We start from the raw sequence: 16,899 nt of genomic DNA, 5'->3' as shown, positions 1-16,899 counted from the left end.
AAAACGCAAACTGTGCCTTTCAATTTTGTTCCACGTTGTCGCGATTTCCCCGGAGCCCTGTGGCTGATTCAACAAGATGATGACGTGATTTTCGCAAGAAAACCCTTGAAATTGCGTAAACAAGTGCAAGACATGACGTTGCTCACGAGTCAAGGGTCACACGCCAGAAATACTCTGGAGAGCGAACCAAGGTACATGTTAAGTTTTATTCTCGTCTGTCCCGTTCGAGCTCAGCAATAGGATCGAAAATATCGTTGAAACACGTCTCTGTTGAAAATTAGAACTTTTATTTATTTTGTGATTTATGATAGCTTGAGCAAATTTTCGAATAAAGATAATTTTAAATACATGACCATAAACTACGGATTATGAGGTAATAAATTTTATTTTCAAAACTGAAGTTATTGTTAGTGCATTTACGTGTTTAACGTGCCTATATTATTTGAAATATATAGCTATACTTTTGAATCACTATCTTCCCCTTCCAGCATTCTTCCAATCGTTTTTTTTTTTTATTATTATTATTTTCATTATGTTAATACTAAAATTTGTCTATAATATCAAATTAACGTAGTAATATTTCGATATTAAATTTTTAATACCAAAATAGTATTGTTTCTAATATTATATTATCACTATCTTCTTTAATTATTACTAAATTCTGTAATAAAATGTAGATGTTAATACTTCTTACCGTTAAAATAGTTTTTGATATGTTACCAACTTTTTTGCACAATAATAACCGCAAGTTTTAAAGAGCGAATGTATTTATACGAATTTACATCTGTTGCATATAAATGTTGCGAAATTCTCGAATAGCGATCACGCGTTAAAGTTATTCCCATCGCTGGTGGTATACGTCACAGCGAAAACAAACAGCTACGACTGATAATTACATTCCTGTGAGGAATTTGAAAATACGTTTTCCGCTGTTGGCTATTCCGCTTTGACGCGAAAGATCGAGTTACAACGACGCTCTTCCTCTCGAAGTTTCTGTCTTTGAGAAAACGAGAACGTTTCTTGCCTGCCGGATTAGAGTTGTCGGGCTATTTCCGCGGTAATGGGGGTAACTTTCTTTCTCAAAGGTTTTGTTCATCTTTGTTTAATGATTGTTATTTCAGTCTTAATGCGTCTCAGTATCCATACCCTTTAGGGATTTTAAGCTGACTTTTTCGGTTCGCAGAATGAGATGACATGTTTACTTAACGAACGTCGTTCCTTCTTTCCATATCGATTTCTCAATCATTTATTCGCTGTTAGAGGACGCTTAGAGTTAAATTAGCAAAGATAGAATTTTAAAAAAATAATCTGGAAGAATTTCTTCCAGAATTCCTTTAATATGTAAATTTTATGGTCCTGGAATGTTATCTTTTTTTCATACTGCTATAGTAAATTTGACAAAGAAAACAGCAGGATTCTATTATCATTTTAATTATTTGCATTTTTCGACATAATTTTAAGTAATAAATTATTTCTCAAGTTAAGCAACCTTCGTAGTAGAGGACCGATGACACCTAAACAAGCAAACGATCACGCGTGGCAATCTCGGGTCCAAATCCAACTAACCGAATCCCATATGGTCTAGTAAATGCTAAAATCCCGGATAACCATCGGGATAGTGATCCTGTTTGTCACAGAATTTGATCAAATCAACTTATTCCTCGAAATATCTCCGAGGAAAGAGAGAAAAAAGATGTGACTTCCTGTGTTTTCGAGGGGACAAACATAGGCCAAAAAGCAAGTGGAGACGCGTGCAGGGAACAGGGCGGAGTCCCGGTCGATATCAACGCGGCCTCTGGCCCGTTTACTCCCGCGGGAACAGACACGAAAATTATATCGTCGTCTGCCGCTTATGAAAACAACGCCGTAAAACACCGCGACGACCTCGTGCCACGGTGTCGGTCGTTTTGTAGAAAGCCACGCCATTTTAACCCTGACCGAGTGTTTGCCTTGCTCCTTGTGTTCCTCCATTTATTTTTCAACCACGTCCGAAGAATACGATGTAAACGATGTTTTTTGTTGGATATGTAGGGTGTTGCGGAATGAGTAGTTGTGATAATTAAAGCGACGATTTCACATGCGAAGGTAAATTCAAAATATAGAATGGAATTTATTCGGGAGACGGTAATTCTTGGGGGAAATTGAATTAAAAAAAGATAGTCATTCACCATGTGGTGATTAATAATTTATAATTGGTTAAGGGATGGTTTTACGTGTAAAGGTAAATTAGAAATAAAGAATTTATATGAGGAGGTAGATTTTGTAGACTTTTTGTTAGAGTGCGGATATTTATGCGAATTCAAAATGTCACGGCTATAATAAATATTAATCGTTGGGAATTTTTAACTTAAAAGCTTCTGTTAAACGAGAATTGACTTAGAACAGCGAAAAGAAAACAAATGAGAAAAGTGGAAGAGATAGAGGCAGTTAAGGAAAGTTATAGTAACATGAGGAATAAATACCTTTGAAAACGATTAACCTATAAATGCCTGGGAAGAAAATTGGTTGAGAAAAGTAGTGGAAGACAGATTTCAAGTTAACTTTTTCCATCCACTCAGTCTTCCTTATATCGATCTTCAGAACCATGAAGCAGCGCAAAAAATTGCGCAAAAAGGTTAAGCTAAAAAACCTATTAAATTTCCAATACCCACACTTTGCACTCACCTGTCAAGCACATCTACATCCTCGCCATCCTCCAACACTCTTCAATAACACTCTTCAATAACGTTAAGCGTATACACGAAACCATTTAAATTTGCAACATTTACGTTTATACTTATCCTCGAAACGCTCTTCCACGTTCGTTCACTCTCTCGAAAATATGTACATATTTTCCAATATCTCGACTTGCCGCGTACTTTCCCCGGGCGCGCAATATTTTAATAGGTTCTCCTTCCAACGAATCCGCGCGCACGACCTGGAAAAATCGATCCCTTTATAGCGGTTTTCGCCGGCTCTCGAGATTTTTCACGAGAGACCCGTAAACCTGCTTTGAGAGGCTCGCTCGATTTGGCGTGACGTATGAAGGAAGACAAGCTCTGAGCTCCCAGAAGAGCGGCGGCAATTTATCTCGCGTCGTTACGATTCCTCATGAAAATCGGCTACCGCCTTACAAGGATCACACCGGGTGGACATGCGGAGAAACTCGCGAGGTAAACGAGGCGATGGAAAGAATGTAGTAACGTAGGGTTATTTCAGTTACCGAAGTTTCAACGTTTTAAAATTCAACCTGCAACTTTATATTTTAATATAACGAGGGAACAATGAGAAAATGTCGTGTATTTTAAATGCAGCAAGAGAAAATGTTAAGAACGAGAGAATAATTCGAAGAAATCTAGGGTAGAGTTATTTGAGTCAGAGAGAAGGACTTATATAGACATTAATGAAACTAGCGATAAAATAACTTCCAGAAATAAAGTAATATGCACATGCTATTGAATTAGGATAATTGTAACAGAGAATATTAACATTAGTTGAACAAATTTTCCTTTCTATGAGTAGATGTTATATTCTTATAGGAAACTATAGTCTTCAAGCTGTCAATGTAAGTACACGATATATTTCGCTATATTTCACCATTATATTCGTCGATGATAATCATTAAACCGCAGTTGTATGCTAATGACACCTCATAATATATAACAAGTTTGATTATTCTATGCAAATTTTGAAATTGAATTTTAAGATGTTTAAGCTTAAATAACCCTACCTGACTATATTTTCTTGTGGAAGATTATATGAAATTAACAACCACATGGATATCTTCGAAGAAATTGGATACCTGCAAAATACTAAATTATCGCGAGGCCGTGAATTGTTAATAGGATGGGATTAATTGCGCGAAAATCGCACAAAACTGTACCATCGTACATTTAGCAAACTATTACAAAGTACTGTAAATTTAGTTAATTACAATGGTAGACACGTGAAATGCAGTTTAACTAGCGCACCCCGACATATAATGCACGCCGAAAATTAACCCCTTCACAAACTGCATAAATTAAATTATAATTTCTCCATCTGACCACGCGGAACAATTCATCCTCATTTATCCTACGTTTCCCCCTCAACAAACGAATTTTAGAAATCTGAGAAAAAACTTGGAAATCTTCGCCTCATCAGTTGAAACGAATGCAATAATAAGGTATAACAAAAGAAATATTAACTCATAATATTAGGTCGTTCGAAAAGTTTCTTTCGTTTTATAAGGAAATAATAAATACACAACATTTTTCGTGTTAGATTATTTTATCGAATTACGTATGATCCATTTCGTTTTATCAAGATAAAGATCACAACGTTCGACAGATTAGGTTTCGTGTTTGTGTAAAGATGCGTCGTTGTAAAAGACATGTTTGTAAAAGAAAGACACTTTTCGAATAACCTAATACAAATATTATACCAAAACAGTTAAAATATTGTATTATTTACATGCATTTATGCTAAAGATTTTATTAAAACACTAAAAGTCTTCTTATTTAACAAAGCAAGACCGAAATTCAGAAATAAAAATTCCAATACAGGAGGGTCAAAGTAACAAGATACAATATAAATATAAAAATTAATCTCGCTATTTTCAGATAAGGATTTAATACACCGAACGTTAACAAATCTTAACATCCTCGTTATTATCTTCACAGACAATCAGATGATCTGTAATCCCTTAAACGACAGGAACATAAACTTTTTCCTTGTGGAGCACATAAAATATGAATTTAACGATAACTATTACCCGACATTCAGCATGTCGTAAAGGAAAATTTTGCGCTGTAGAACGCGAATAGTCGTAGCCATTGATTTTACGGATCAGCAATTGGAGCGCAACAGCTTATGACACTGGGAATCTTGGTAGCTGTTTCGCGATTGCATCCAGTATTTTCGTGCAGTCTGCAGCGCACGTTATTCGCCCGATAATCTTACAGAAATCCCGACGAATCGAAACGGTGAAATGTTTCGCGAGCGAGCAACTGAAAATTTCGTATCGTGCATCGTATGCCAGCCGCGTCGATGTGATTGCGATATCGAACGATAATCGCGACGCGTTCCATCGGAATTTCGATGCAATCACCAGCCCTGGGTTCGTTCAGCTTCGATATCGATACGAACGATAGTTAGCTTTTAGAAGTCACTCGGTTGTTCGAACATTGCGTGAATTTTACAGCAGGATAGAAGAAATTTATTCACGTTAGTATCAAAAGGACGAAATGCTTGCGACATGAAAATTTTTACTCACGTACACATATTTATGGAAGATATTTAAAACGATGGAAGCTAGATAAAAAATTATTTTGCCTATTGAATGTTACAGAGTGGACTATACTTTGAATATTTTATTTGTATCTGCATATTATATTCGTTCTATGCATTTCCTTTTATCTTCAACAGCATAAAAATCCGTAATCTGGCCACGATTTATTTGAACGACTTTAAAATTTGATGGACATTGATTAAAAACAATATTATAATTTTTATTTAACGTAATAATTATAATTGTATTGTGTGGCCTTCAAAAAGAGATTTCAAAGTTCGTTTGAAGTTTGAATTTAAAAAAACATTGAGATAACTATTTAAAATTCAAAGAACGATATTTTCGAATCTAATTTCCAATTCAATATTATATATGAGTATATGGATACTTTCCGAATAGATTCCGTATATACATAGAATATATAGGAAGTTATACATATAGGATATATATTCTCTAACAACATTCGATTGGTCCATTCGCCAAATCTTGTTATTCTCATTTTATAGTCAATAACCAACGATCCAAAGATTTATCGTCTGGGTGTCCCTCGTTGGGAAATCGTCGTGCCTCTTATACCGGCGATCTTTTAACACCGTCACGCGCCGCCATAAAATATTCCGCGTCGCGGCAGATACGTATTCGCGACCCTAACTTCCGCCGATATCCGAGTGTCGCGTCGATACGAGGATCCGCAAAGAAAAATTTCAGCTCGGTCCGAAGGGGATGAAAAAACAAGGCTGCGTCATGTATGATTTATCACCGTTACAAACCATCCCCTTCTTCTTCTTAGTCTTCCGTGCCTTTTTGCACCGACTTCTTCTACAACTTTTATTACCCACTTTCGAAGTCACCTCGCGACCTTTAAGATCCTCCGTCACCACGCCGTCTCTCGTCTCTCTTTTATGCCGGAGAATTCTTTTTGTCGATTTCAATGAGCAACCAACTACGTAGAGCGAGAGGGAAGGGGTGGGCAGACAAAGAGAAGGAGAGAAAGTTGCCAGGAGGCATTGGAAAGTTGGAATATTCTTCTTTCGTTCCTAACAGCCTGGCACGAGTTCCATGGAAGATAAAGGGGCTGATGAATGCCCCACCGTCGCAGACCGAGACTTGCGAACTTCCGCAATTATAATTAAACTGCACGGGCCCCGGAAGGGCGGTGCGATAGCATTCATAACTCGTCGTGCAAGACCCTAAATACCTGTTGGGAGTAATTCTATCGGTCTGTTGTCCAGTTCCATTTTTATCACTAAGATAATTATTGAAAGCTCTTTAAAGTTCTGCAACGATTAACAGTTTGGAGTGGCTTTGGTCAGACGCAAGCTAAAATATTTCGCAATACTTTATATTTCTGTAAAAACTGATCTTATCAAACTGTTGTCTCATTGCTCTTGTTACTTTGATAATTTATTTTCATACATCTTCTCATTTTTACATTTTTACACATAATTACTTACGAAGCTATTCTAAAGTATTTTCATTTAATACCAACAACATTTTTATATTGCAATACATATATTCACTAATCGAGTCTAGTCACACCTCCACTATCTCCATCCAATTTCATTTCAAGTCTAAATCACAGAACCTGATAAAACTACACGTCCTTAAACTACCCCCAAACTACTATAACCCCCGCAAGCGCTACAACGACGAAACAATTCTCCAGAAAGCTCAAACGGTCTCGACTACCTGACCCTCGAGAAATCCCATGGAATCTTATTCGACCAAGGGTTAACAGTTCATTACCAAAGGCCGGTCAACAGGAAAATTTCGTCAGGATTGTGGAAGAGAGTGAATTCCAGGTCGATCGACGGAAATCGTTTTCCGCGACTGAGTCGTGAGTATGCTCGTTTCGTCCCTTGGGAGCTGATGCACTACTACGTGAAAAACACCGGTTTCCACTTCTTTATTTTCACGAACGCGTCCCTGGAGGTGCCCCAGATTTCACGGATCCATCATGTGTACTATGTATTTTCTTGGTACGTAGCGTGAGGGATCAAGGGACGTCCAAACAGCCGATGCAAACGATCGAATTGAATGTATTATCTTCATCGATAAATTCACTGTTCTTTCTGTTGAGGAAAAGAGGGAAAATAAAATGCTTTGGTAAGGGGCAGGGTGATAGTTGTTTCTTTAGTCCAGAGGTTAGAAAAGGGATGGTTGAGAGCTGTTCTGGTTGCGCTGCAGGCGATGATCCGTCACACATATACGGACATCCATTCTATCTCTGTCTCTATGTGTTCCCTGAGGGTATGTCTATCGATGGTCACAAATCGCTTCCTTCTCTCGTGACACGTCTAATGGTTAATGGATCAACTGGGAATCCCTTTAAGACATCCCGCAGGAAGGTACGACACCAGATCGATCGGCATCCACCGAGAAAATTGTTCGCGTATCAATTGTTCTCTGACGAGAAACTGGCACACTGAATTTATGCGGGTTCCGAGGTAGTTTGCGAGATGGATTTACTGGATTATGAGTGTATTTTGGAAAGAGATGCATTTCTCCTCGATTGACCAATTTCAATTTTCCACGCATGTATTTATGCCTTTACCTTTTTATACGCTATTATAATCCATTAACCTTGCACGCGCACAGTCTTTATTTCCCATCTTTTTTATTCGATGTAGCGACTTCCAGGCACATACACTTAAATACTACTTTTCGTTCACGCCATATTCTCAAACACTTAATTCTATCTCTCGCCTTTCTAAAGCTTTCTAAACTTAATATTGATCTTCCACGCTTTTTCTCAATTTGTGAACACTCTTCTCGCATATTCAAATTCTAAGATTATAGTAGAACTCCATTAATGGAATAGAACACTAAATTCCTTGAATTTCGAAAAGATATTTATATGCTCCATTTGTGGAGCGTTCATGTACAGTCAGTTATATAACTAGAATTCTTTTGTTACCTACATATCTACGATTTCTCATGCATTTATATAAGAGAATTTAATCGGTTGAATTTCATTGAATCGCTCTAACTAAAATTTCGTTCCAACTAACCACTGTTATGATACAAATTCCATATTGTATTTTTATTGGAAATTTTTATTGAAAATATTCAGATGTGATAACAGTGATGATATATTTCCAAGAATCGTCGAAGCTAAGAAACTACAAAAAGGTAGAAATCAGAACAAAACACCGTCAAAGACACACAAAGATCTCTATGATACTCAAAATTCAACGTTGCGAAACACAAAACCTGCGTGCTGAATATTCACGACGGGGAGAGCGAAAGTGGGAAAGGGTCTCGCTGCGTAATTCCAAACGCTTCTCTCTTGAGCCGCGCGCGCAATCTTATCGACATCGAATTATTCTTCTTCGTGCACGATCTCGAGCGGGTTACCGTGGTTCGTCTGCCGATAAGACGGCGAACGGGCTTCCCCGAAGGACCGAGCCACTTACCAAGGGGCTTTTATATCTCTGTGACGTTGTTTCGTCGAGGGCAATCTCGAGAAAAGCTACGATATCAGTACGCAGCGTCTTTTCCTTGCATCTACAGCTGACGGTGACTTTCTTCCAGAAGAAAACAGGGGACCGTAGCCAGTCTCGTACGAGTCTCCGGGCACCCATCCTTACCAAGAAAGGGCAGAACAGCGTTTCGAAGGGTGAACGCGGTGCTCTGACAACTTTTGACGGGATTCTACATGTAGTTTTGGATGTATTCGTCGTTGAGTGAAATTGCAGATAGGTAGATGGAAGATGTGACGGGGCTAGAAATTTCTAAATGACATTCATAAATCTACAGATAGTAGGTTATTTTAGGGATCTATTTTCTAACTGGAAGGAGGTTAAGGCTATTGTGTGAAGGATAGTAGTGTGTAGAATGGAAATAATGAATTTCGTGGATTTATAAATATTTCAATTACTGGCATAAATATACAAATTAGTATTCATATACAGGAATACTAATTAAAAATGTTCGTTTGTCTGCGACTGTACATTTCAACAATCAACGTAACAACACCTAATATTCATATAATCTTACATTACTATTTTTTGGATATCTAGATCCACTTTCGCAAAAGTAAATAATATCATTCAATAAATAAAAGTTGCAGGTTATAACTACTAAACTTCTTCTTTGTAATGGTACAACTCTACACCCAACAGAATAACCAATTGGTTTGTAATTTGTGAAATTCATATTCTATAACATAAATTAATCTATTATCAGTTTGCTGTTGGTATACAGGAGAATTTATTAATGTTGATAACTCGTAACTAATTATTAATTGAATCGTACGAGAGAGCCCTGAATTACTCATTCTGATAATTACTATGTCTGACCACACACAACCTAAACTCCTGTCACGAGTCCTATAAAAGCAAAGTAGCGTCAGACTAAGTGGAGATCCTTAAAAATGCTGTCTCCATTTAACAGGTACGTTCAAATATCAGCTGTCCACCGGCAACGGCGGCGTTAGCGCTGTTACCGCGAGATATTAGCGAGTAAATTCGAATTGGTCTTCTCAGTAATTGACATATTAGCGTCGCGGTGGTTGAAACCAGCTTCTAAGCGGATTTAGGGAACCAACTAGAACCAGAACAAGATATTCGAGATCAGGCGTTATCAGCAACACGCACGTGTTCGCATGCGACTGTTCACGCAAGAATTTCTTGGAAACAAGCGTATTGTTTCTCGTGTAAATGTTTGACGTATTATCTAAGTATCCGTATTGGGCAATTAAATACAGGTATCGTCACAACGACGTCTACAAGCGTTGAATGAGTAATCATTGAACACACAGATCTTTCTTTTTATAAAAGCCAACTATGTCAAGTATATTTTAGCATGCAAAGTTTGTCGATAGAGTTATATCGATATCGAGTGTTACATCATTTATTCTGATAATAGCTTGTGATCGCAACACGTAGTACGGACTGTTATTCGTTTGAACTTTTTATTGGTATCGTTCTCTCGTAGGTGATAGCCGAAAGTTTGGGAAGTTATTAAATTAAACGTATTTTATTATTATAATTTGTATTCGACGTTTATATAGTACCTATGTGGAATTAATATACAGTTAAGTATCTTGAAATTAGCAGATATACAGATAATTATACTTTTTGCTTTCATTAGATTTATCAGTTATTTTTAAAAGAATTACTTCTTTGGACTTAACAGATTGCTTTTATCTTTAATTATGTCATATTAAAACCTTCGTACTTAATGGTAAAGCGAAATTAAAATCAGAAAATCAACAAACGTCTCCTCTTCATATTGAAACAAATTCCTATTTAACTTTCATTTCTCTAGATATGTTGATAAAAGTCTAAATTTGTACAAACATTTACAGTCCAGTAATTGCCAACACAGAGTTTACTACACCTCCCCATCGCGAGTTTCATTTTCTTCATTCACTATCCGTTATTTGTTTCAATTATCCAATAACTTATCCAATCTCAAACATTCTCTTTAACCCATAAAATCGCAGAACACTGAAAATTCCGGAGCACGAGTCCGAGTCGACTTTCAGAGATTTCAGAGCTTAGTTTTGCCTAAAATAGGGATCGCTTGATCGTCGTAGCCTTGGAGCAAGGTCGCTTCGTGAAAGAAACGCGGGCTTTTCCACCCTCCTTCACTTTCGACCCGCAGAGAGGCAAAACGCCGGTTGAGAGGAACAATGGGCTCTCGAGTTTCGACGAGCTGCGCGACGTTTTGCGGTGCCATTTGTTCGAGGGCCATTATTTTTTTTCAGTTCACCCTTCTTGCCTCTTTCCACGATCCACGGCGTGTTTCTGTTTTCTTTGAGATTCTGATTTACGCCAGTATTGGAGTCTCGAACGACTTTTGTCCGTAACGATAACGCCTTACATCGTGATTTGCATAATACGCGAAAGAGCGTTGTAATTCCTTGCACTTTGGCTAACTTTCCCCATATATCATACTTTTGGGCGAAGGCGAAGATAGGAAATGCCGCAGACGTTGCCCTCGTTTCGCGAGGGAAATAGCGCTCGCATTTGCGACATCTTTCAGTCGAGTTTCTCATTTTTCCAATTCTGACTTTCAAAGTGTTTGACATCTTATGACAAAGCCTAGAAAGATTAAAATCAGTGATTCGCATTAATATTCGGACATTGTTAATATTTTTGCGACATGAAATTTTAGTATTATTTATTTGATTATTTCCTATTTTAAAAAGGTACGTAGAATATATACTTCAACTAAATACGATATTCGTTTTGATATATTAAGAAACAGTCAACTAGTTACAACTTCACGTCACATTATCAATAGAATCGTTTCGTTGCGCAATGGTTTGAGCAGTCAAGTGATAATTAATGACCTTTACATTCACCTTCGTAATGAAACTGTTTTTTTCAGAGATCTCTTTCTTTGACAGAGAACTCTGAGCCGATATTTCATAAATCATGATTAATTACCAGAGGCAGTTTAATGGGGATGCCTTCTTAATAATCATTCTTTCGTTATCTTACGTTTCATTAACTTCTTTTTAAATCACCACTCACCCTTCCCTAAAAATTTCCTTAATGCACGTTATATAAAATTACGGCAGGTTCACAGGAAGTTACGTAATATTTCAACATTAAATACTACCAGTATAAAAATAAAAATGTTCCAAGTTTCTTTCATCCTCTTTAAAAATCACCCATTTCTAATCTGAAATGTATTTAATATATCTAATATTGCGTTAACTAATTAAATTGCAGATATACTATGGTTCATTTGTATATATAACTTTAACTAACACGATTTTATATATTAGGTTGTCTGAAAATTTTCTTTCGTTTTATGAGGAAATAATAGACGCACAACGTTTTTTGTTTTACATGATTTTGTCGAATTACGTACAATCCATTTTTTTCTGTTGAAATAAACACCGTGACATTTCACAGACCTTTCACGTTTGCGAAAGAAAGACACTTTTCGAACAACCTAATATTTTACCAATTTATATGTACCAATACGAAAATAGAATCGCTCAAAAATTCTTCTATTATCTAGAAAAAATCAAAAAGCTAATTTTTTCCAATTTCCTAATCTCGAAACACATCAGTCACCTATTTCTGCTTATTAATTCTATACAAAAATAAAATTACACATGCTAATGGTAATAGCAATAATAATAACAACATAAGATACAAATAATATGAATCCTACATATATCCACACTATATTTTAACTCCACTAAAACCAAGAGGAAACTGAAAATAAAGGCATGCGACATCTTTTCCACATCAATATCAAAATCTCTTTCCTTGCATCTTATGAATCGAGCCTTAACGCCACCGGTTATTTTCAATATTATGTTCCGCAATATCTTGCGCGGTTCTTGTTTCCGAAGATTTATGGGACCACAAAGGACAATAAGCTCACCCTATTTTACTATAATATCGTCGACCATTCGTCCGCACGAAAGCGTGGCGGTGTTCGATACACAGCGGGAACGCGACGATCGTTCGGAGACTCGACCTGCATCCTGTAAATTTCGCATGGAAATTAAAGTTGTTGCGAAGTTGCACGATGGCGTCGTCAGCCGTTCGAAAACGCCCAGAACTTACGCGTTCTGCTCGCCACTTTTTCCAACTTTCCGACGTAAAAATGATTCAATGCCAGCTCGCACACCGCAGCCTCGCCGTGCTTCTTCGAAAGTTCTCGAGTTGACGGCGATTCCGGCATGCCGTTAGTAGCCATTATGGCACTTGTATCGTTTGCCGTTCTTACGATCGCTGGATGAAAGTAATTCACCGTGATATACTGTAATAGGAGGAGATAAAATTGATGAGAATGTATATAGTTCGGTGAAAATGAATATGTTACGAGTGGGATACATGTTGGGTTTGAGATTTAGTAATTGAGAAGCTTTTTGAAAAGAGGAGAAAAATAAAGCGTCTGTAACAAATATATATGCAGAGAAAGAGAGAGAGAGAGAGCGTTTTTTAATTAGGTGCTACGCTTCATTCTCATATTTGTTAATTTTTTCTACCACATGACACGGTTCTATATGTTTCATTTGCATAGTATTCAATTTTTGTAATTACACGAGAGTACTAAATGTTACCAAACATATGATTGGTCCTAATTAGTTAGCACGTAAATGGTACAGTAATTACAATGGTGTACCGGTACTTTTTATAACCATTTTAGATACTAAATTTCCTAGCCAAATATTTGAAGCATGACATTTTTATTTAGATTATGAATATATTATATATTAGGTAAAATTATAAATATATTATGTAGAGAATTATAGTGTCAAGATATTTCCATTCAACTGTAATCTCAAATTCTTGCAATTTATACAGAACCGAAGACAATATAATATTTCTGTTTGGTGTATCAAGTCCGGAAATTTTGTGAAATCGAGGTGAACGCGTCATCGTTGACCACATATGAGATGCACGTCTCGAAATATCAAGTATGTTAAACGTGATTTGTCGAATGCAACCTTGACCTCGCTAGCTCTAGGATCGTATGACGATGATTTCTCAATTTTCGACATGGCACAGCAGGACTTGCCGCGATGAACATACAAGGCAAGCCAATCTTTCTCCGAAACGACGGCCACATACATGAAAATGTATTGTTTTAGCAATGAGCAGTTCTGCATTTTGGCGAGGATGTTCGGTGATACCTAATCGTGCAATGAGAAAATATTGATATTCAATGTTGAATTTCTGTCTCTAAATCGCTATATTCTTTTGCAAGATATCAGATCCTGACTATTTTCAATTATTTCTTCGTGTTTCCCTCCTTGCGGTTATATTTTGCAATATCAGATATTCTACAAAAATTCAACACGCAAAAATATATTTACTCATTAAAGTCTCTTCTTATTTCGTACTTAAATGTTAATTTTGTACTCGGTAATTATACCAAACACATGTCTTTCTGTATTTTTCATTGAACACTTAGTACTTTTCTTATTTGCTATAAATATTCGAATATTTTAATACATATAATTAATTAATCATAATTAGAATTGTACGGTGAAAATAAAATAGGTATATAGAACCGCAGATTTTAATTCTAAGTTAACATTAATTTTTGTCGAGAACACCCATAGAATAAATATTCCTATTAATCTCAAAAGATAGTTTCTGAACCTGTCAGTTTAAAAAATTCGATAGTACTGGTGTTAGTAACTTTAGAAATAGGAGAAACCATATTAGGGAGATATCAAGCATAAAAATCGTAATTCGTCACAAAACAACTTGCTCGACAATCTCATATTGCTTTTCACGTGAAAGAAGGAAAAGAAAAATAGGAGCAAGGAAGCTGCACGCGTAAGGCACAACTACGAGTTATCGATGAAACAACAAGAACTGTTTCGCTGCAACTTCGCCCGAAGCAATCGTTTTCAAACTTCAATGGAGTTTTCCTAGTTCACGCTTTGGCCTGCCTGCAGAATTTCTCGGCGAACGTTTCCGCCGACAATGGAGGAAAACGAGATTTCGATTTGATTCCGTCCGTCGATCTCCTTGTTTCACGGCTTCTCCACCACCCGTCTGATTTTCATTTCACGCTTTGACACTTAATTTCAGAGTCGCGCGTGCGAATCTGGGTCTCGTCTCGCTTGATTACTCCAGACGCGTGTTCTACTCTTGTTTCATTATTTAATCTCGAATTTCAACTTTGAATTCTACACTTTTCTAGACAAAATTTACAGAGCTCTCTCATTCTTAAACTTTCTACAAGGTTTTTAATAAATTTGTTGAGGTTGACTGATAGAAAAACGAGTGGATGAATTTATAATAGAAAAATATATTGAAATAAATAAAGATATAAGTATAAGTATAATGTATAAGTTTATGCTGATCCAGATCCTCACTCTTATAGTGTTACAATACAATAGAATAGATAGGGAGCACGTTCATATATTTATAGCAAAAGGACATTACCAAAAAAGGTGAACCTTATAGCTAAAGGCTACAAGAAACATAATTAAAAATCTATTTATTAGTTCCTTTGTTTCTAGATCTTGTAACCCAAAACATAATTTATATTCAAGAGCACAATAATATGGACCTCTTCTTATTTAGAATATCTTTGTTTCACTAAATTCTATTTTCTGCGTAATAGTGGTCTCCAGGTCACGGATATACAAAAATAAAGATGTAGAGTTTTTCTTGAAATAATTACTTCAACAAAATTGAAAAATATTATTGCAATGTGATGTCTATTCAGTCTGAGGAGGAATTAGGCATTTGAATAATGTACAAGTTTTGTGGATTTATTATCAGTCCGTGGAGAATCTTTGTCGTGAATTGTAATAACGATGCAATATTGAGATCATGTATTTGTTACAAATCATCGACGATTTACTTTATGTTTTATTCCTAGATAGATACTTATAAGGGTTCTTCCTCATTTTCCTTTACATCATTCCATCTTGGCTCCAAAATTAGAACGTTCTGAACGACGACATTATAATTACGTTGATGAAATTGTAAGAAAATTAGCAAATCCAATATGTATCGAAAGATTCTAAACAAATGTTCAGGTGTGAACGTTCGCTGAAAAACTAGCGGCAAAGGGGGACGGCTCATAGATTTTTGAAGATGTCAACGACCGCGAATCACCGCTGCGTGGCGTAGGGTCGGAATTAGCAATGTAAATATTCACGTTGTGCCGAGTACAAGCTCCGCATATGTACATAGGTAACAAGATGGGCCTCGGATTCAGAGCAGCCATTGCATAACCAACATCAGACGTAACATCGATGCGCGCCTCTTCGCGTTTCATATGCAGATAGTCAAAAAATACCTTTACTGGTCCCCGATATCGCTGCTTGGGCCTCTTTCCGCTCGATCTTCTGAGAATGTAAACAGATATCGTTGTCGTAGTTCTTAAATGTTCTAACTCTACGTTTCAAAAAATGTAATTAAGCAATCGACATATGTCTCATTGGTATACATTATACGAATTCATGATATCCAGTATGATAAAAATTCTTATTCTTAGGAAGCAACAAATATTCAGTTCTTTTAAGTTTTAACTTCACGCAATAATATTAGAGACTTTAGACTGAATTTTCGTACTTTACAAATTAATGGAGATAAAACGATTACGAACTATAACGACAATATACTACAGATATGTAGTGGCAAGTGGTATATTATATATTCTGTATAGATAAGTATTCTGATAAAGGAAAATACTTGGCCAAGACGAATAAGTACTGCTAAATTCACGTGTGAATTATCAAAAATATATGAAACATAAAAATTAAGCATAATTTCGTTCCCGATTTAAGCTACAACCAGCGACTGTCGAAAAATAAAATTTTTATAACGACGTCAATCCCACGCGATTTTATCATTTACCCTCTGAGTATCCTGCGTGCAACTGTTCTCGTATAGTAAAAACGCTACAATGATAACCGAAAAAGAAACAAAATGGAATGATCAAAAGCGCAAAGTGGCGAAAACTTGCTTCGTAGCACGATGTCCAACGAAATGCCAACGAATCAATGCGAAAATTCACCGGTTCGTTCAATTTTCGACGTACGCGCACCGTTAACGTGTTCCGCTGGGCGCATTAAAAAACGACAGAGTGGAAAGGCAAAAAGGGAAAAAGAAAGGAGGAAAAAACGAGTGGAAAAAACAATTTTTTCATATCGCGAAATATCTGCGGCAAAAAAAAAAAGAGGAGAGTATCGTCCAACAAGCCTG

Source organism: Bombus affinis, chromosome 5, assembly GCF_024516045.1.
Source record: "Bombus affinis isolate iyBomAffi1 chromosome 5, iyBomAffi1.2, whole genome shotgun sequence".
Taxonomy (NCBI): domain Eukaryota; kingdom Metazoa; phylum Arthropoda; class Insecta; order Hymenoptera; family Apidae; genus Bombus; species Bombus affinis.
Note: the sequence above shows the minus strand (reverse complement) of the source record.